Source organism: Amblyomma maculatum, chromosome 3 (assembly GCF_055883805.1).
Source record: "Amblyomma maculatum isolate TAMU_Amacu chromosome 3, ASM5588380v1, whole genome shotgun sequence".
NCBI lineage: Eukaryota > Metazoa > Arthropoda > Arachnida > Ixodida > Ixodidae > Amblyomma > Amblyomma maculatum.
In genome coordinates, this window is record NC_139346.1 from 154,120,518 (window position 1) to 154,141,611 (window position 21,094).

The 21,094-nt window shown below is 49.0% G+C and overlaps 1 pseudogene; it reads left to right on the forward strand.

The window, feature by feature from the left end:
- Positions 1-1,098: 1,098 nt before the first annotated feature.
- On the forward strand, positions 1,099-2,430 carry LOC146196523 (protein D3 pseudogene; annotated as a pseudogene).
- The last annotated feature ends 18,664 nt before the right edge of the window (positions 2,431-21,094 follow it).

A 21,094-nucleotide genomic window follows, 5' to 3' on the forward strand; every position in this document is an offset into this window, starting at 1 on the left:
TTACAGAACTTAACTTCCTTAAATAAACGGTCCTGAAGCTTATAATAAAAAATGCTGGGTGTCTTTTTTCTAGTAATCCGTAGTAGCACGGTTTTCTCCGCGTTAAGTTCTATGCCCCATATCTTGCACCATTTGTCAATCTCAACAAGTGTATTTTGTACTAGAGCATGATCGTCCAGGCATAAAATTTCTTAAAAAAAAAATGCATTCATCGGCGAATAATCTGACGGACACATCGTTATTCACTACATCAACCAAATCATTAATATACATTAAGAGCAAAAGCGGGCCTAACACGCTACCTTGTGGGACCCCAGAAAAAGCACACAGCACAAATGTAAACCCTTAGCTTGCTCCCAAGCCGTACAAGCATGCATGCTTTTTACTCATAGGACACCGTAGCTTGTGAAAAAGACGCATATTGGACCGCGACATTGAACCTCTTACTCCATCCAAAATTCCTTTTAGGTGAACGATGATTTGCTAATAAGGTACCTATCCTTGTCCCCCTTTTAGGCACGTTACCTTTTTGCCAAGCTAGTGCAACTCGCAAGCTGCACTACCAGCGCCCCCCCCCCCCCCCCCTTCCTTTCCTTACCCTTTAGTTAAGCTGCATCACAGTACTTTCGGGGAACCGTGATCCAAAAGCTGCTTAGTGTCTCTATACGATTGCCTGCTTTCAGCTCGATGCAGGGATCTCCGAGTCCGGCGACGTCCAAGAAAACGCGAAAAGACTACGCCCACGCGGTTTCCGACAACGATAAACTGCAGAACTAAGCGAAGACCCTGCATTTAGCCACCCATTACATCTGACAAGCCAGAGAAATAAAAAAAAATAAAAAAATATGCGTCACGAAACATCAGCAAGAAGCTGACCGGTTCAACGGGTGCGCCGCTTTGGTATTGCGTCACCTGGCGGCAGAGCACGCAGGCTAGGCCGCAACATTGCACGGCCGCCAACGCCGCCGCCGCAGCTGTCAGCCGCAGCAATAAAAGGCCGCGATATAATTAAAAAGAAAACGAGCAGCGACGTACAAACATCACGCACGCGCCGGACGGAGACCGGCTTTTCCGGCGGCGATCGTCCTGGCAACCGCGCCGGAGGGGCGGAGAAAGGGCTTGCGTATATAAAAACCTCGCGGCGACTGGAGCGACGTCTTTACAGTCTGCGCATGTGCCAGCTTGGTTGTGTGGTGTGTACATATGCACAAACAGCCGTCCAGACCTGAGTCAGTCGCTGCAATTGCGGCTATGTTCGTCCAGCTGTTGCCAGCGCTGCTGTTTCTGACATTATGCGCCAACAGTGCGAAAGCACAGGATGTCAGCGCTCCAAACACAACTGCTCCATCCGCCGTAATGTCAATGGCGGGAAACCGAACAACGGGCAACCAGACAACAGAAAACCAGCAAGGAGCGGTAAACCAGACTGCGATGGATTCCGGCCAGTCTGCATGGACTAAGGAGGAGCTGGTCACCGACCTCTCGCTTCCAGGAGCGCCGAACGCAACGCTGGAGGTGACCTACGCGGGCGACCTAAAGGTGACACTGGGTAACACGTTGACGCCTCAGCAAACCAGCAGTGCCCCTACGGTGAGCCTCAAGGTGCCGGTTGACTGCGAAGGTCCGTACGCGCTACTCATGGTAGACCCGGACGCAACCAGTCGCAAGAATCCGGTGTTCCGCAGTTGGATGCACTGGATGGTGTTCAACATCAACAGCACGGAGAAGCTGCACGAAGGGGATGTCGCGTTGCCTTACAATGGGCCCGCTCCACCCAAGGGAACGGGACTGCATAGATACGTGTTCCTCACCTACTGTCAGCGCGGAATGCGCCTTCAGCCCGCAGAGCTGGCGCCAAAAGAGAGGAAGAACTTCAACCTGGCTGAATTCGTCAACAGGACGAACTTGGGCTCTCCGCTGGCCGGAAACTTCTTCGTTGCTGAGAATCCCGCGTAGTTAACCGTTTTCACTTGACAACCTTTCTTCAGAAAGTTTACGGCAACGAATGGCTGCAAGGACGGACCGTCGATGGCATATTAGGGCCATATGTTTTTAACCTACAGCAGCTACACTAGTGTAGAAAAACATCACTGAAGGTATTGGAATTTTGCTGCACTATTTTAACTGGTGTAGGTTTAAAAATGTCCGTAGTAGATAACGACCGCCTGAAAAGCCAGTATTGGAAGTTCTGCCCTGTGAGAAATTTGTAGATAGCTCTGAGGCCACGCTTGTCCTCTGTGATACGCTCGCCTAAAGCTCTGTCAAATGGTGTGCGCTCCATTGCTTTCCCATCCCTCTAGAATGCCGTTCTTCGATACGCCTTGTTTCTCACAACAGAACTGCCACGATAGGCAAATGGATGTCATTGCGTTTAAAGCTATCAGTGTGCACAGCTTGCAGTGATTGAATAAAATCTTGTACTTCACTTCATTTGTGTCGTGAAAGTTTTCTGTGGGGCAGTACGACCTTTGCTCCCTGCTGGCATCCCACTTGTAGCTAATTATTCATTCCAAAGTAGGGGATTACAATAAAGAAATGGCTGGTGCATACTAGATCTAGTAGCACGAGTCGGTGGCAGATACCAGAAAGAGATGTTTCTTACGTTATCTTTTCTTGTTTTGTTTTTTTTCGTCTTCAATTACTTCAGGGAAACAAGCTGATCCATGTAACTTTGCCGCCTGATCTAGCAGGAAAGCGCAGCCCTTGTGAGTCTCGAATGGAGCAGGAGATGCGACTGTAAACTCTACAGACTGAACATAAACATATATGCGCGGTAAGGTTTATATTTTCTTTTGCCTTGTGGTAAGGCCATGCAAGCCAGCCAGCTGGTCGAATTCGCTTAACTTGTTTTTCACGGGAGGAGCGATATCGCATTCATAAGCCACAAAATCCGAAGCATTAGAAGCAGGCGCTACTAAATATACGCTCTTGAGAAGCTGTTGTACAACTCTTTCGCATATATGTCCTTCTGAAAACGTATTTCTGGCACCTTTTCTCGCAAAGACGTTTTTCTGAGCAGGTGTTCCTGAAGACGTGTCAAGCATACGCAGAGTTTTTTCAGACTCTCTAAGATGCACGGAGGGTCACCCTTTTATGCGCAGTTAGATCAAGTTGCCGTAGAAACGAGAATGGCGGAAACCGGGCTATTGATTTGTTTTTCTTGCGCCCGCCGGGTACGCGCAGTTCGACCGTACGATCTCCGCCCGTGCGTCTGCGCGACCTGCGCAAATCGAAATCGGGCGCAGCTGCCTCGGAAAATAAAATTACCGAGGGCTCTTGAGCTCGCAGCTGTTTTAAAGAAAAAAACAAAGAAATATCGGCAGTATTTATGAGAAAAGGCACGTTTTTGCAAAGCTGTAGATAGGTTGCGTTCTGGCCACAGCTTAAAATTGTATTAAGCGGTACCTTGACGTATTGTAAATGTCATCTGAAGGTTTTCGTACCCGAGGATGGACGCCCGTGTATTCTGACCGAGCAGAATCAAATACATCTCGAAAGCAATTCTGTAAAGTCTGTGCGGTGGGCGTGCCACAATGTTTTGCCCTTCTGTTTGCTGACTGGCGGACGCCGCAAGCGCATTATGCGCGAAAAGAATCGTAACTCGAATTTCGCGTCTGCAACGGTGGACTGAGTGAGTGAAGGATTTGGTTTGGTTTGGTTGTGAGGTTTAACGTCCCAAAGCGACTCAGACTATGAGAGGCGCCGCAGTTCTTTAACGTGCACTGATATCGCACAGCACACGGGCGCCTTGCTTTTCGCCTCCATCGAAAAGCGGCCGCCGAGGCCAGGAATCGATCCCGCATCCTTGGCCACAGTAGTCGAGCACCGTAACCACTGCGTCACCCCGTGAGGCAGTGTGAGTGAGTGAGTGAGTGAGTGAGTGAGTGAGTGAGTGAGTGAGTGAGTGAGTGAGTGAGTGAGTGAGTGAGTGAGTGAGTGAGTGAGTGAGTGAGTGAGTGAGTGAGTGAGTGAGTGAGTGAGTGAGTGAGTGAGTGAGTGAGTGAGTGAGTGAGTGAGTGAGTGAGTGAGTGAGTGAGTGAGCGAGCGAGCGAGCGACTGAGAAAGCGAGCGAGTGAGTGAGAAACTTTGCTCACAAATGATTGTTGCCTCTGATTTGTGCATGTGAAACGGAATTTTTCAATGTCACCGAATGGCTTCAAATCGCATTTTGTGAAAACGACACAACATAACTACAAACAGGCTCGCTAGACAAGCATGCATATTGCGGACAGCCCATTTCGGATGACAGTAGCTGCTACAAGAAGCATACTATGTTATTTCTCAATATCTAACTAACGTAGGCAGTACTCTTGCGGTCACCTATTTTACCACTGAGTATATCGATTTCCTCACTAGGTGGACAAATGATCTCATTTAATTCGCTTTTCCATTGAAGGCCCACCGGCAAACAAAAGGGAGAGCAAGAATTTTTTTAACTAACTTTCGAATCGTTGTAGATCGGCTTCATCGAAATATTACTGCTCTATAAAGAACGCTATCAGATATTGCGACTTTAAACAAATTATAGCTCTGACCTGATGGTTGTTCCAGCCCTGATGGTTGTTCCAGCGCATTGTATCAAACGCGCGTAGTCAACGACGCGCTCGTTATTGCAGCGAGGGCCGATAGCGAATGCATACATGTATTCGCGAGCGCCAGGGCAGAGGAAAGTAAACGCGCCCCGTCAATCGCGGGAAATTCAACGTAGTCAACGTCATCATGAGGTTCATGAAATATAATTTAAAAAATGGAGAAAATATTTGTGCCAGCTGTGGTATTTTTCATGGGCTCAGAGGCACCTGAGCTGCGGTGGCGGAAACAAAGAAACATTGAGTATGCAGGACGAGGAAACAACAGAGGGGAACGATAGGGAAACAGGACAGAGTAGTGGTGCGGATAAAAAAAAAAAAAAAAAGCCAGTATAAGAGCATGACGCCCGCTCACGATTACAGCTCGTCACTACATGAGGCGGGCGTCCCCTGGTTTCATAGCGTACACACGATCGAGTGCGCGAGCAGAGAGAAGTGCATTCTCCCCCTCCCTTTTATGCGAAGACTGTGCTTACTCACGCTTAAAGCCCTCAATATATTTATTGAGGGGCTTTACTCACGCTGGCTGCGCAAGAGGGTGGAGAGGAAGGAGAGGCAGTGTGCGCGCAAGCGAGTCGCTTCTAGAGGTGAGAGCGCACGGAATTAAAATAAACAGGGAAATCTGAAATACAAACGTGTTTTTCTCTCTTTATTTTTTTACCGAGGCACAGAGGAAAAACAAACATGCAGTATGTTGCCCTTAGAAAAAAACTTGAAAATTTAAGCTAATCAATAAAATTCACAAATGTGTGTTTCTAAATAGGAAAGAACACTCAGAAAGTTGTACAGTACTATTTTACATTTCCTGTAATTTGGTTTAGGTTGCACAGTTTAGGTTTGGTTCCGGAGCTTCGTGATTAATGCGCAATCTGCTGGAACACTTCAATATGCCGATATGCTGTATTTTCCTTCATCCCTTAAACTTCAACTTTACAAAACATTTATCCGTCTAAAACTTTAATATGCAGCCTCTGTATGGGATTCCGGGCTTGATTTTGTAATAACCTCAGTCGAAGCCATCCAGAATCGATCCGTTCGTTACATACTTAGTAATTAGCATCGTACCACCAGAACAACATAAAAAAAAACACCGTACACCTCCCTGCTGTCTCACTGAGACGTCAGATACTCCGACTATGTCTGCTACATAAAATATACTATCATATAGTACATTTAACGGTCATTTCCTTCAGCGTTCCTCGTACGTATCACCTCGTGCGGACCACTGTCACAAAATTGGATCCTCAACACGTCGCACAAATACTTTGTACAATTCATTCTCCCCGCATTTGATATAAAATTGTTCAAAAATGCTGTTACTGCACATTATGGCGTTCCTAATTAATCATTTTGCATTGTTTGCACCCTTATATATTTTCCTGTACTTTCCTTTTATTCATCAAATTTTGTCGTGTATACTACTCCCCTCTCTAAAGCCCGACCCGGGCCCTGAGGGTATCACAAATAAATAAATAAATTTTGTTTTGCCGTCTTTAAGTGTGTTCTGTGCGAAGTGCTAGGTATGGAGAGATCTGGGCTGTATTTGTTTTTTTACTGTTTCGTTTTGCATGAGACTGTGGCTGCATGTAACAACCATTTAAGAGGATTTTTTTTAAGTCATCCACTGCACGTCTGATCAGTCTCGTAAAGCACAATATCGATTAAATAAGGGACACGGAAATTGATTTGTAAAGATAAAGGACGGGGAAACGAAAACTGATTTCTAAAGATAAATGACGGCTGAGTAGCAATTTTTGCATTTCGCAACAGTAAATTAATGTACTATTTCCTTATATAAAGGACTTACGGTCGCTAACTGTGTAGCAAAGTGGTATTACAGATGAAAATTGCATTTAGCAACATCAAGTATATAAGCCCCCCATTTCGCATAAGATTTATTTCGATGCTGGGCAATGAGCACGTTAAACAAATATCCAAAGCATGCTTTGCATTTTGAGACTTGTAAATTGCATGAGGTTTATAGCTTCACATACGAATCCTTACGAAACAGCATGATGAAATTTGAATGCTTACGAAATGAACTCGAAGAAAAATTAATTAAAGCTCAACATGAACAGTTTAGAAGAATCTAGGAAGAAGCGAACACAAAAAGAATGCTAACACTCCCTGCCACGTCCCTGATGCAATGAAAAATGTTATAAACTTTGAACTATCTAAAGAACTATGCAGAAAAAGAGCACAGCTAACTCCACGCACGTGCGGCAGTGAGAGAGTTAGCGGGCAGCAGCTGTGGCAGCCATGTGTTGCGGCAGCCGCCATAACCTAGCCCGGTTGGAAACTAAAAGCACAAAATATAACTTTTCCGACGCGTGGGCTCCGGTATGCATGCCAGCCGCTGGGAGATTCGAGTAATTCGACTCTCTGCTGCGAACCGCTCGCTGGTCCGACACCCGAGACGGTTTGCAACGCCGTCCAGCCGTACAACCAGAGTTCACCAGTGCCGGCGTCAACATACACCGTAGGCACTTTTCAATGCGAAAGCCTTTAATGGCTCATACTGTCGGCGTTAGTTCGTTCGTTCGGTCAAACTATAGCTGTCAATGAAATGACTTCGTCAGAAAACGAAACTGACGTCGTCAGAAAAATAAAAATTCGATATCCACTGGGAACCGAACCTCCATCCCTCGGATCACCAGCCGAGCACTTTAACCAACTACGCCACGCCCGGTATCGTGAAACGCGCATCATAATTCTCCTTGTATACCGTGAGGATGATAGTAGCGATGACATGACGCTGCATTAGTGATAATGACAATGATGACATTAGCAATGATAATGATGGTGTATTTAGTTGACAATGATGACAGCAAACGTGATGCACCGCGTGCACCAGCAACGCTTAGGCTTTCGCATTTTTGCAGTGTGGATTCCAGAGTGCTCGCAGATGTTTTTTTTTTTTTTTCTCCGATGCTGTGTGTCGCGTGCTATGGAATTGCCAGTAGAGCCGCAATGACGTAACGTGAATAAGCTCCGAAGAAGACGATAGGCAACGGGAGTCAGAGACTCATCAGCGCAGATGACCGGCCACCACGTGGTTCCCAAATACTATAAAGTTTTTCACCACCACCACCACGTGGATAGTCAGATATGATTCGCCGACTCGTCAAGTCAGAGAAGGTGCCCGACTGGGTCCTGTACTTGGGAAAATTGAACAGCACTTTTCCAAAATTCAGTTTAGGCCTCCGCAGTTTCCACCATAAAATCAAAGGCCGGCTGCACGTCCTGCAGACATAAACAGTGTCCTTTGTATCTCGTAGCAAGCAAATTCGCTGCCTTATGAGCTGATAGGAATATGAATTGAGGTCTATCACGCATAATTTTATTTGTGGTTTCTTTTTTGCTCGCTCTCAGCGACTAGTTGGGTGAAGTACTTTTAATGTGAGTAGATACTTTGGACAAGATCTCGGGAACATCTGATAAACGAACATTGTCAGATCTGACCTCAGAAATAACATGCGCAATCAGACTCAACATGTCAGAAGTCTTTTGCAAACCCTTCCATAAGTGGTCGTCATCTAAAAGAGACGTTATTATTTCCTTCATCACTCGTACATCATTAATGACAATGGCTTTCGCAAAGCTTCCTTGCTTTTTAGAAGGATTTCTAGAGACATAATAACGCCTTCCCAGCGTGTTTCAGCATGCAGTTTGACGGTGGTCTGATTTAACTCCGAGCAATTCTTTTCTAAGTGAGCAGATACCATGCGAGAATTATCTACGTATCTGATCGCAAATCTGGCTTTTTTAATAGCTTCTTGAAAAGCCATATGCTTAGTTATGTCACACGAACGCAGGGTAAATGCGTGAGCGTGGGCACAGCGTCCCAATGTAGTGACGATCGGGTATCGCTGCTTTCATTTTGCCGGCATTGCCTGTCACCAAGCCAAATAATCTCTGGTTTTAAAAATGTTTTCTGTCAACTTGCAAATTTCTTCCGCTATATACTCGCCAATGTGTCTGTGCTCCTCTGTTTCCACGGCACTGTAAAACACTTGGTCGGGTGTTGAGGCAACAAATTTACCCTTTCTCCGCACACATTTGTCCAGCTGTCCGTAAGCAAAGAAACGCTGTCCGCACAGCTAATTTTCTCTTCCACTTGCGTCATTACAGGGAGGTAATGAGCTTCGAAAAGCCTTCCAATCGGTGAGCGTCTTGACGGCGGCACGAACGCTGGCCTGAGAAGTTTGAACGCTTCCCGCCAGTTACTATTCTCCGTCAGTGATAACGTTGCCCCCCCTGCAGTATATCGCTCGAGCCAGGACGTAATCTAGCGTGCTCTGAAGCCGTGCTGTGATTCGGTCAAGAATTGTTTCTAAAGACTCATGCGTAGACAGCTTGTCTGCCAGCCTCCACCTTGCCCGCCATGAGGTCATTTTCTGATGGCGAATTCTCCGACCTCGTAACTTCAATGGAATGACTTCTAGAGTGGGTGCACTCAGATGCGGCGCTTGACCTCTCGCTGTGATTCAATGCAGGATTCAATGCAGGGAGATATTTCTTACACCTAACAATGGGACTTTCTTAGCGCGTCGCATTCAGAAACTCATAATTATTGCAACAACGTTCGCTGAAATGTTTGAACGAGTTCTTATCGCGGCGATAAGAACGGTCCAAGCCAACCATCTCTCACAAAGGGAGACTAGCGCACGGTGAAAGTTCCAGCTCTTTATATACATACATATAGATACCAGACTCCGCCTTGAGAGCGAGCTGACGCGGTTCACCTCGGCTCCGTGTTTTTCGAATTGTGTATGTGGATTTTAGACCCGATATGGCCTGAACCCACTCGAAACGGTCAGTGAAGGTGTTCGGCACCTGTTTGCAACAATTTTATTTTCGGCTCGCTGTTCAATTCGAAGCTTTCAAGGACTAGCGTTTCTGACGGGCTAAGCCTAATCGACGCCCTCAGGGCCCACCACGACCACGGCTGCTCCCGGGCCACAGCCGGGCGGCGCTGCCGCCACAGCGCATCCGGAAGATGTGACCTTCAAAATTTTACGCCCGGCGACCTTCACTCCGTGCCAACCACCGACTACGACCCCACAGTCAAGCCAAGTTACAAGGCGTTCCGATTATCCGCCATTACCGGCGGGTCACGAGCAGATGGATGCTGCGCCATACTACGTATCCAGCCAAACCCTGACTCCGACACCACAAACGCCACAGGTTACACCGACTACAACCCCACAGTCAAGCCAAGTTACGAGAAGTTGTGATTACCCGCTCTTACCGGCGGGGCATGAAAAGATGGACGCGGCGCCGTACTTCGCATCCAGCCGAACGGTGCCTCCGGCGCCACAAACGCCACAAGCTACAGGGAGCGTTGATTACCCGCTATTGCCGACAGTGCACGAGGAAATGGATGCCGCAGCTGTGACTGTCTCTGGAAGCCCTCCTGCTCAGGTTAAGACAACTACAGGATGCAGCATGACTTCAACCTATCGCAAGCGTCAAGTGTCCCCGCAACGTCTGCACACAGAACGGGTGAGTCGTCCTCATTTCACTGTTCTGATCAGGCCACTTAACAAAGTGCATGTCACAAACATCCCGAAACAGGCTATTACCAACGCAATAGAGCAAAGCGCTCCGTCTCAGTATTTTTCGGATATGGCCATTCTCCGCTTTGATTCTGCTGCTAACTGCATCCGCATAACTGTCAGGGACGCTGAGCATTTCAAGAAGCTGTGTACATTGACCCGTTTAATCGCGCGAACGCGGGATTCTGTCCAAGCGTTCGATGTGGACACGTCCCCACTGAAGCAGCCTGCGGTTGGCAGCACGCGAGGTGTGATCAGAATTAGAGAAGGCCTCACGATGGACTATATCATGGCACATCTGCGCTGCGAGACAGCTGAAATCACAGACATACGCATGCTCGGCAAGACAAATTTGCTACTTCTGACCTTCGCATCAGACGCATTACCTTCTCGGCTAGTATTCGACTACGAGATTACACGAATCCGTGAATACCGCCCGCGCCCAGTCGCATGTTATAACTGTCACCGCATCGGCCATGTAGCCAAATACTGCTCGTTTCCCGCCGTTTGTCGGGATTGCGGTAAGCACCCGCACCCTGAGGACCCCGGCTGCAAGCAGTTTCCTCATTGCGTAGCCTGCGGCGCTTCCACGCATATCGCCCTGAGTGCCCAGTGCCCGGCTCGAGCTTATGCAAAGCCTGTCGACAAATCGGCACCTAAGGAGTCGGATGAACCGAATACGCATCAGGTGACATCCTCACATACTGTCTCCAAACATGTATCATATGCTGAAAAGACCTCTTCTCCAGGTTTAGCCGAGGTCATTGAGAGCCTCAGAGCAGAAATATCTGAACTACGCCAGGAAAATCAGCGTCTCCGGGAGATGATAACTAAGGACAAGATAACAATGGACACCCGAACTCGTTCCCAGACTCCGCAACGCAGCCGCTCACAGAAGGGCCGCAAAAGCCGTTCGCCTACCCGCCGGCCGCAACCGGTCACAGCGTCTGATTCCGCCTATACCCACATGCTCGGGCTAATCCGACAGGAACGCGCCCAAGAGACACAGAAGCTGGAAGAAACTCTGCGAAAGGAAGTTAATGCAACTCTTACTGCTGCCCTCACTTCCATGCAGAGCCATCTGCAGACTATGTTTGAGGAGTTCCAACGTACCACACTCACAGACGATAGTAAGCGCCGTAAATCTGTGCCCCTTTCATGAGCACTATGGCTCATGGGATTCAATGGAACTGCAGAAGCTTCAATCAGAACGGTCCTACCCTTCGTACATTTGTGCCTCAGCGCCGTCCACTTTTCATACTTCTTCAAGAAACGCGCGGTCCTTGTAAAATTCCTGGTTACTGCACTTACCAGACACCTACTATCCAACATAAAAACGGCCGTTCAGAGGGACAGGCGGCCGTCTTAATCCGTAACGATTGTCCTTCCACTCAGCTCTCGCTTCAATCCCTTTGCTCTTCCACTCGTGAGATTGTTGCAGTAAAAATCTTCCCCCCTGGCCAAAAACCTTTCGTCGTAGCATCGGCCTATTTCCGGCCAGGTAACGTCATGGCAGAACCCTGTTCCTGGCTCCCTGACCTTGAAAACGCAGCACACCCTTATCCTATTCTTATTGGCGGAGATTTCAACGCACATCACGCAGCCTGGAGCTCATCTCAGCCTAACCAACGTGGTAAACACCTATATGACGCCCTTGATCAAACTCTTCTTACCCTGTGCAACGAACCTAACGTGCCGACCCGTATCGGTCTCCATCCCTCTCAAGCAGACACTACACTGGACCTTACATTCTCATCACCGCGTCTTCTTCGGCGCTGGGAAGTCCTTTCTAATTCTTGGGGTAGTGATCACTTGCCCATCTTGCTCACTCTCAATCGTAAATGTCTTCGCGTTCGGACAACACGTTCGTTTTTCAACTGGGACAAGTTTCGTGCTAATACTACGACCCCCTTCTCGGATATTGACTCCTTTCTGTCTGTACTCCGAGATGCCCGCACTCAAGCTCTCGAATATATCCCCTGTGACGATTCCACAGTTGGCATGGATGCTCACCTGGCTAACCTTTGGCGTCGCGCAGATCACCTCACGCAACGTTTTCGGACACGCGGAAAACGTCACAAAGATCTCGTGCTTCTTCGACGACAATTCAAGCTTATCCGGGCATACCAGCTTCACCTGCAAAGTGAGGCTTGGCACTCTACATGCGACCGTCTTGGACAAGTACCGGGCCTATCACAACTTTGGCGCATCTTTCGTGGCCTAAATGGCAAGGCACGCGGGGCACCACCTCTCGCTGATCTCCTTCTCAATGGCAACCCGGCTGATGTTGAAGATGAAGTTATACGCACCTTTTTCCCACACGCCAGCCTAATGCCTCCACCAGCAGTTTCCATTTTCCCAGTCGGAAACCCTGATCCAGACCTGGATCGCCCATTCTCAAAGGGAGAACTGCAAGCAGCCCTCGGAAGAGGCCGAGCTCGCGCCACACCCGGGCACGACCGAGTTAGTTGGCAGGAGCTTAGCAATCTCGACTCGGCAGCCCAGGATGCCCTTCTCGACATCATTAATTCTTACTGGGAGACCGGAACGGTACCGGATAACCTCAAGCTTTCTCTTATTCTTCCTATCCCTAAACCTGGCAAAAACCCTCGACTTCCTAGTAATTTGCGTCCAATTGCACTGACTTCACATCTCTGTAAACTCATCGAGCGCCTGCTGCATACCCGGATTAGTCACTACATTGAATACGTCAGTCCTGGATTTCATCCAGCTCAAGCCGGCTTCCGCCCTAACCTTGGAACGCATGACTGCCTTTGGCTTTTGCGAAGAGTTCTGAATAGAGCTCATCGTAAAACGCTACCTGACTATCTCCTGGCTGTCGATATACACAAAGCTTTTGACAATGTTCGCCATGAGGTTATCCTGGAGGAACTCGCCAAACGCTTTCCTAGTAATCGTGCCCAAATCTGGATCCGCAATTTTTTGACATCTAGACCCATTCAGCTACATGGCAAAGCTCCGGGATGGGTGCCCAAAACCTATTACTTGGATAGGGGTGTACCTCAGGGCTCCATTCTCGGACCCATATTGTTCAACTTGGCCATGACACGCGTCGCCGAGAATCTGGAAATCAGCACAAGCGCAAGATTCGCTATATATGCCGATGATATTACCGTCTGGACTGAGGCAGCGGATTACGTAGACAAATATTCTATGGAGACTGAACTTCAGGCGGCCCTTCTTTGTCTTGAAGATACACTAACCAAAATTGGCCTCGAACTCGCACCACATAAAACAGAATTGATTAGTATCGACGGAAAACATAAAACCAACCCCAGTATGCAGATCCATCTTCACATCGGAGGCAACACCATCACCTCCTCAAATGGGCAAATCCGCATTCTTGGCCTGCCCATATCAAGCTGCAACAGCCCCCAGAAATGGGTTCGTCAGTTACAACGCCTTTGGCCAGCACTGCTACATACTATTCGTCGCCTGTCCAACCGGCACGGCGGTGCGCGGCAGCATGCCTGCCGTGCGATGGCCAGAGCAGCGGCGGTCGGAAAAATCCTCTATGGTACACCGGTCCTCCAGCTGTCGAAGACTGACTTCGCTAAGGTCGAACGCCTTCATCGCGCTACACTGCGCACTATTACCGGTCTACCTAAGCACACTCCTATAGCCGAACTTGAGCGTTTGGCCGCTCTTCCACCGCTCACTACCATCGTTACCGAGTCACAGACGCGTCATCGAATACGTCTAGAGAACACTGTCCAGGGGCGTCGCCTGTTGGCCTGGGATGAACAGCGTAACGACAAAACACCAGCCCTATATGCATCACTTCCCCCTTGGGAGATGCCAGTAGTCACACGCGTCCATCGCCGACCTATAAACCGCGATTTTGTCATTCCCCGGGAGCTCCTAGCTGCCCATCACCGACAAGAGCGAATCCCCGATACGACTGACATATACACCGACGCATCCATTACAAGCGAATTCGCATCTATGGCCTGGGTATGCGATGACAACCCTTCCCTTTCAGGCGCTTATGCCTGCCATCTACCTCAGGGTACCCCTCTTCACGCTGAACTCCTCGCGATTTGGGGAGCCTTGTCGGGAGTGCCTTGCACCGGAACTGTGTCACTACGTATTCTTACTGATTCCTTTGAAGCTTACAAGGAAATCGCTACTCCGGGTTCACAAGATGCAACAGCTACGGCTATACAGCGCCTCCTTAAACGCCACCAACTCGCGACCAGAACTGTCGCTATTCACTGGACCCCAGGTCACTCGGACGAATCAGGGGGCAATGCGGCGGCACACGCCGCGGCTGCCTTGGCAGGTGGGATGTCCACATTTACTTCCCCACCCCCCTTGCTTCATCCTTATTCGACCTTGGGCGGGCAACTCACCCCTTCTCTTGCCCTTATGCACTATACTCGGACCAGTCTTCGTAGCCTCAGTCAGCATCGCATGCAGGTGGCCACACCAGACCCACCTTTTACGAGAAGAACCCACCTCACCCGAAGTCAAGAAGTCTTTTTGAATAAGCTCATCGCCCATGCGGCTTACACGCCACGTATTATGGCCCGCTGGCGTCAGTATAAAGAGAAAATGATTACGTGCCCCCACTGTACGACTCTAACCTGCGGCGGCATATCTCATTTACTTTGGGAATGCCCTGCTTTTTCTACTGGACGCCCCGAGATCGAACCCTACCGCCTGAACTACCGTTCCCTTCTAGAAACTGATGCAAACACACAGATGATATTTGCCAAGTATGGCTCGCTTAGTGGCCTGGTTAGAGCAATGTGATTCGAGTGACGACCTAAATAAACAATGAAGATTATGTCTACTCCCCTTTATCCCCATCCATGGCCATGAGCCTTCCCATTCAATAAAGGACATTCAATCAATCAATTCTCACAGTTCCGCAACTTCCCATATCACCCATGAATTGAAAAACAGCAACCCGATTGGTCCAAAACTCGGTAGAAGACTGATTAATTTGTCGCAAGGGGAGACACCCGCATGAGCAGCATAGACTCTGATTAACGACTGTCACTTAAAGTGCAACGCCTGGGAAATGAATGGCGAAAATAATTTTTATGGCAAATATGTTGTAATATAATAGCGCGACAGTTAAATGAAAAATTCGAAATAAATAAATTCCAGGGGCGCTTTGGACCACAAAACTGCGATGAGGCGAAATCCCCTGGGAGGTGGTGAAGGGTGGCTGGCCCTGATGGGGCTGGGACAGGTAGGTCACCGCCGCTTGCGGCGGGGGCTAGCCTGCTACTGTACTGCTACCGAATTTTATCTGTTGTAGGCCGTCATTGCCCCCACCACTGCTTCGGCGGTGGACTACGGCTGTTGCTGCGGCGCGCGTCTTTCTCTCCCTCGTTTTTTTTTTCTTCTCTATTTTCTTTTCTGTTGTTGCTGTGGCTGTAGGAAGAAGGAAAAGAAAATGCATGGGCCTGCTACTGGCTCTGTAGCTGAGCCACCTCCGCTGCCTCGTGCAGACAGAAAAAAAAAACTGTTTATTTATAGGAAGGGAAAGGCGTGGTAACTGTCTCACTTGTTTTCTGTGGACACCGCAACCGCGCCGTAAGGGAAGGGAGGAAGGTGGGAGTGAAAGTGGAAAGAGGGAAAGAGGAGCCGTAGTGGAGGGCTACGGAGTAATTTCGACCACCTGGGGATCTTCAACGTGCGCTGACATCGCACAGCACACGGACGCCTCTTCGTCTCGCCTCCATCGAAACGCAGCCGCCGAGGTCGGGTTCGAACCCGGGTACTCCGGCACAGTAGTCGGGCGTCTTACCACTGCACCACCCCGGCGTGGCATGCAGACAGAAGAGAAAATAGAGAAGAAAAGGAAGAGGGAGAGAAAGACGCGCGCCGCAACAACAGCCGTCGTCCACCGCTGAAGTGGTGGCGAGTGCAATGACGGCCTACAACAGATAAAAATTCAGTGGCAGGCAAGCCCCCGCCGCAAGCGGCGGTGACCTACCTGTCCCAGCCCCATCAGGGGAGTACTTCCCTAGCCTGCCTGGGACTGGTCCTACTTCTCTTCTATCCGCACGAGGCAGCGGAGGTGGCTCAGCTACAGAGCCAGTAACAGGCCAGTGCATTTTCTTTTCCTTCTTCCTACAGCCATAACAACAACAAGAACCTGTTGCAAAGTGATCCGAAACCTTCCACTACCGGCACCTTTTTCTCTCTTTTTTCACCGGGGTGAATAAGGGCAAGGCGTGCAGGGGAGAGGAAAGTGTGGGCCTGTAAATGGCGCCACGTATTCTGTTCGATTTTAGATAGGGACTTGTGAGGGGGAGGGAGGGATAATCGGGAGTTGCGGTAGTGGAGGGTGATGTCATGGAAGGTGAGGAGGGAGTCACGCGTGTCCATCCCGGGGTGGAGGGGGCCAGCTCGGTCGGTCATTTCGCGAGCGATAGAATTTGCCGCCTCATTTCCAGGGTGCCCCGCGTGAGCCGGAACCCAAATTAGTTGGATAGATCGGGAAGGGGGGGAGGAGTGCTTAAGGATATTGAGCGCAGAGGAAGAGATTCTACCCTTTGCAAAGTTGCGGACTGCGGTCTTAGAGTCGCTAAATATGAAAAGGGCTGGTGTGCTGGCAATGGCGAGGGCGATGGCTGCTTCCTCTGCGGCAGTGGAAGTGAGAGCATGGATAGTGGCGACGGAGAGGGGGGCTCGTGTATTAGAGACAGTGGCCAGGGCATAGGCGGGATGCGAGAGGTAGGGTGCCGCATCAACATACACGGCGTCAGACCGTGTACCGTACTGGCACCAGAGGGTGGAGGCGCGGGCAGATCGGCGAGCGGCATGATGCTCAGGGTGCATGTTCTTGGGAAGGGGCTTGACAGTGAGCATGGAGAAGAGGGAGCTGGGCAAGGGATGGGTGACAGAGATAGGGGAGACAGGGGTCAAGCGAAGGGAAGTAAGAAGGGCTCTACCAGGGGTGGTGCGAGATAAACGATCGAGTTGTGCCACGCGATGGGCATCCACAAGTTCTGAAAGAGTATTGTGGACGCCCATCGCTAGTAGACGAGAAGTGGGGGTGGAAGTGGGAAGCCCGAGAGCCGACTTATAAGTTTGGCGGATGAGACAGTTGACCTTGTCTTCCTCGGTACGAGACAGAAAGAGGTAGGGGAGGGAGTATACAAGGCGGCTTAGCACAAAGGCCTGAACAAGACGACGGAGGTCGTGCTCGCGCATGCCGTAGTGTCGGTTAGCGACCCGTCGGATCAGCCGTACCGTCTGCTGGACGGTGGTAGTAAGGCGGGAAAGGACAGTAGTGTGTTTGCCATTGGATTGGAGAAAGAGACCGAGAATACGGATGCAAGAGACAGAAGGGATGGGATGTCCGTCGATAGTGACGTTAAGGTTAGGAGATGAGGTTGGAGCTATGCCTCGAGCCAGGAGGAGCAGGACCTCCGACTTGGACGGGGAACAAGCTAGCCCGACCGTGCGAGCATAATCGGCGACCGTTTTAGCGCCTGCCTGGAGAGCTGCTTCCATCTCACCAAGATTGCCGGTAGTCACCCAGAGGGTGATATCATCAGCGTAGAAAGCATGGGAGAGGTTAGGAATGCTAGCTAGAGCACGTGCCATCGGAAAAAGGGTGATGTTGAAGAGAAGGGGAGAGAGAACAGAACCCTGGGGGGTACCTCGATTTCCAAGAGGGAAAGTAGGAGAGGAGAGGGTGCCGAATGAGATCTCAGCCGTGCGATGGGCAAGAAAAGCCTTGATGTAACTATGGATTCGGGAGCCCACGTTAAGGGTAGAAAGGGCGTCTAGGATGGCGGTATGGAAGACATTATCAAATGCTTTTGTCAAGTCCAGTGCCATGATCGCGCGAGTGCGCTTGGCGTGAAGAGGGTGAAGGACCTCTTCGGAGAGCTGGAGCATGACATCCTGTGTAGAGAGGGATGGGCGAAAGCCGAACATCGAATCGGGGAAGAGATGGTTGTCCTCGAGGAAGCTCTGTAAGCGGTCTAGAACGACGTGCTCAAAGAGCTTACCGAGACAAGAGGTGAGGGAAATAGGACGGAGATTTTGAATGTCTATGGGTTTGCCGGGCTTGGGGATGAAGGTCACCTTAGCGTGGGTCCACTCAGAAGGCAGGGTGCCTTCGTGCCAATGTTTGTTAAAGAGGTCCGTAATGGCCTCTAGGGATGATGTGTCCAGGTTACGGAGGGCCTTATTAGAAATTTGGTCTGCTCCTGGTGCGGAAGTGGTGCGGAGCTTATGTAGCGCCGCACAAACCTCCCCCAAAGTGATATCTGCGTCAAGCGCAGAATTAATGGTGCCGAAGTAAGAAGGGAGGGGGGACGGAGGGGAAGTGCAAAGATAGCGATCTCGGAGTGCAAGAAGGAAATCGGAATCGGATAGCGGTGAGGATTGCAGGAGGCGCGTCACATCCCTGCGTTGCGTGGCCTTGACATGCGTCTCGCCCCAATGCACGCTTTGCAGCTCTCCCCGAGCAGACTATGCTCACATTCTTTACTCTTGTCCGGCGCACTTTCCCCCCGTCTCCTGGCAAATAAACAGCCCGCAGCTGTGGGAGGCTGCTTTGGCCAGCTCGGAGCCGCATATTCAACAGCGGCTTACGACCTGGGCAGCGGAAGTCGCCGCCAGGCGTGACCTGGAGGCCACGACCAGCAGCCGGAAGGCCACCCACGGAACGGCGGCAACATAATTTTACTTTTTTTAATTTTTTGGCCTTCAATGAATAAAGTTTGTACCACCACCACCTCTCTTTTTTCACTGCTACCTTCCTCGTTTTCTTTACAGCTCGATTAAGGTGTCCGCGGAGAATTGTGGCATATACTGCGCCTATGGTGGCTACTGCGCCTTTCAAGGCGAAATCCTTTAATGGCTCATGCCGTCGTGGATAAAATGTGTCCTGCTTTTGCTGCGTTCTGACTTGCCGAGGCGGGATGAACTCATAGAGGTCTCGACCAATCACAGAGCACCACCACACTATGCGCGAATGCGTGCCTTATATGGGCATATGCCAATCAATTATCAATTACTAATTAATGAATTATTTACTTATTGATTGCCAATTAAAATAAGAAATAACTAATCAATAAAGAATAATTCTAATTTATATATGTTTTAATTAAATATTGGTAAGCAACGAAATAATCAATTATATACTAATTATATACTATACTAAGAGTCGCGTAGCATAATGCGGCACTCAGACTCGCCTTTCACTATTTTAGTCGCTACAAACCTTCGTGATTTTTTCTTTGCTGTCAACCAATTTGAAACGCCGCTAATGCCTGCTGTACTGCGTCTAATTCTGACGTCATGACCGTCACCAGTCCTGACGTCATGAACGGATATGTGACGTCATTATTACTTCAGGTTATTAGACATGGCCGGATGTGCCGTCACGATGACGTCACACCCGGTCATGACGTCATTGTCATTACCCATGACTACTTAGTCATGACTAATGGCTAATTAGAACTAGTTAGTGACTAGTTATCCGTTAGTTAGCACTGGCTAGTGATTAGTTAGCCATTAGTCATTAGTACTAGTGAAGGTGTGACATAATCATGGTGCTTGGTACAGCTCACACGGTAACTAGAAAGTGTGACACCCTCTGCCGACAGCCAGTGCTGTTGAGAATCTAGAAACAGAGTGATTAAAAACTAGAACACTTGCATATGCCAGAGCCAGCTCCTGCTGGTAACGTTGAGGCATTGAAGGCGTTCGCCTTAAAACCAAACATTTTCGCCTCTTCAATTTCAGACAGCTTTCGATGATTTCCATGTGGCGCAACAATTTATCTACGCTCGCAAAGTGGCCACTGTGCCTAGTCAACTTTTTGATGTGGAGTATAGAACATTATAAAGTGGAGTTTTGCAAAGTGTAAGATCAAAGAGCTCAGATGCGGACGCCAATATCTGGAAATCCAGACCAGCAAAAAGTTAACGGTTAGAACCATATGCGAACTGTTACTAATATCTTTCAGCCAAGTACAAGTGGCCAAACATATTCAAGAGCAGCAAACAGCAAGGAAAAAAGCCTATTTGTTGTTTCAATGCAGGTATACATCTAAATTAAAATAAATAATTGATATTTTTCATCATTCCCCAATATTTCAACAAAAAGAAAAATTTCCTTATATGTTTTTCCAAATTTCTGGAATTTTTACATCCCTATAGTCGCAGGGCGGCTGGTGCAGCCCAACCGGATATGGCGCATTTCGACTCTCGAGCACAGTTATATGAGTGCTGTTAGACTACATTATACTGAAACCACCTATGTAGAGGGGACTTGTCGCTGAACTTTTTGTAGCCTTCATGTAGTTCCCTGGTAGCTCTACTGTCTTTATTTTTATCCTCTTGCGCCTTACGAGCTGTCTCTCTTTCCACTTTCACTCCCACCTTCCTCCCTTCCCTTACGGCGCGGTTGCGGTGTCCACAGAAAACAAGTGAGACAGTTACCGCGCCTTTCCCTTCCTAAAAATAAATCAGTTACTGAATTCTGTAACGAGCAACTAAACTGTAAAGGTTTAGTTCATGTTCCCCGAAAGAACTCCCTGTATGTGGCGTGCTTCATGTTTGACACACAAAAATGGTTAGCCGTTCGCCCCATTTTGTTTTTTTTTTTTGTTTTTTTTTTTTTTTTTTCATTTTAGTTTTCCTGGCATCTAATCTGGCAGATCGCACATGTTTTGCGCGCCAACGAATAGGTGGTCAAAAACGATGTGGAAGATTTCCAGTCTCATTATCCGGAAGAGTTTCAAGAATATAAAGTTAAAAACGATCTCCAAAGAGCGGATGTCGAGCTCGTTCCGCACGTCTGCATCCGCCTCGCTACCGGACGTGCGTCCTTTCCAGGCGAACGATAATTACGCTCTAACTCTCCTCGCCCCCTCCCCTCCCCATATACGCAATATTGTCCTTATAGTTAAAACACATAGGAGCAAGGTTGCGAACTTTTCCCCTC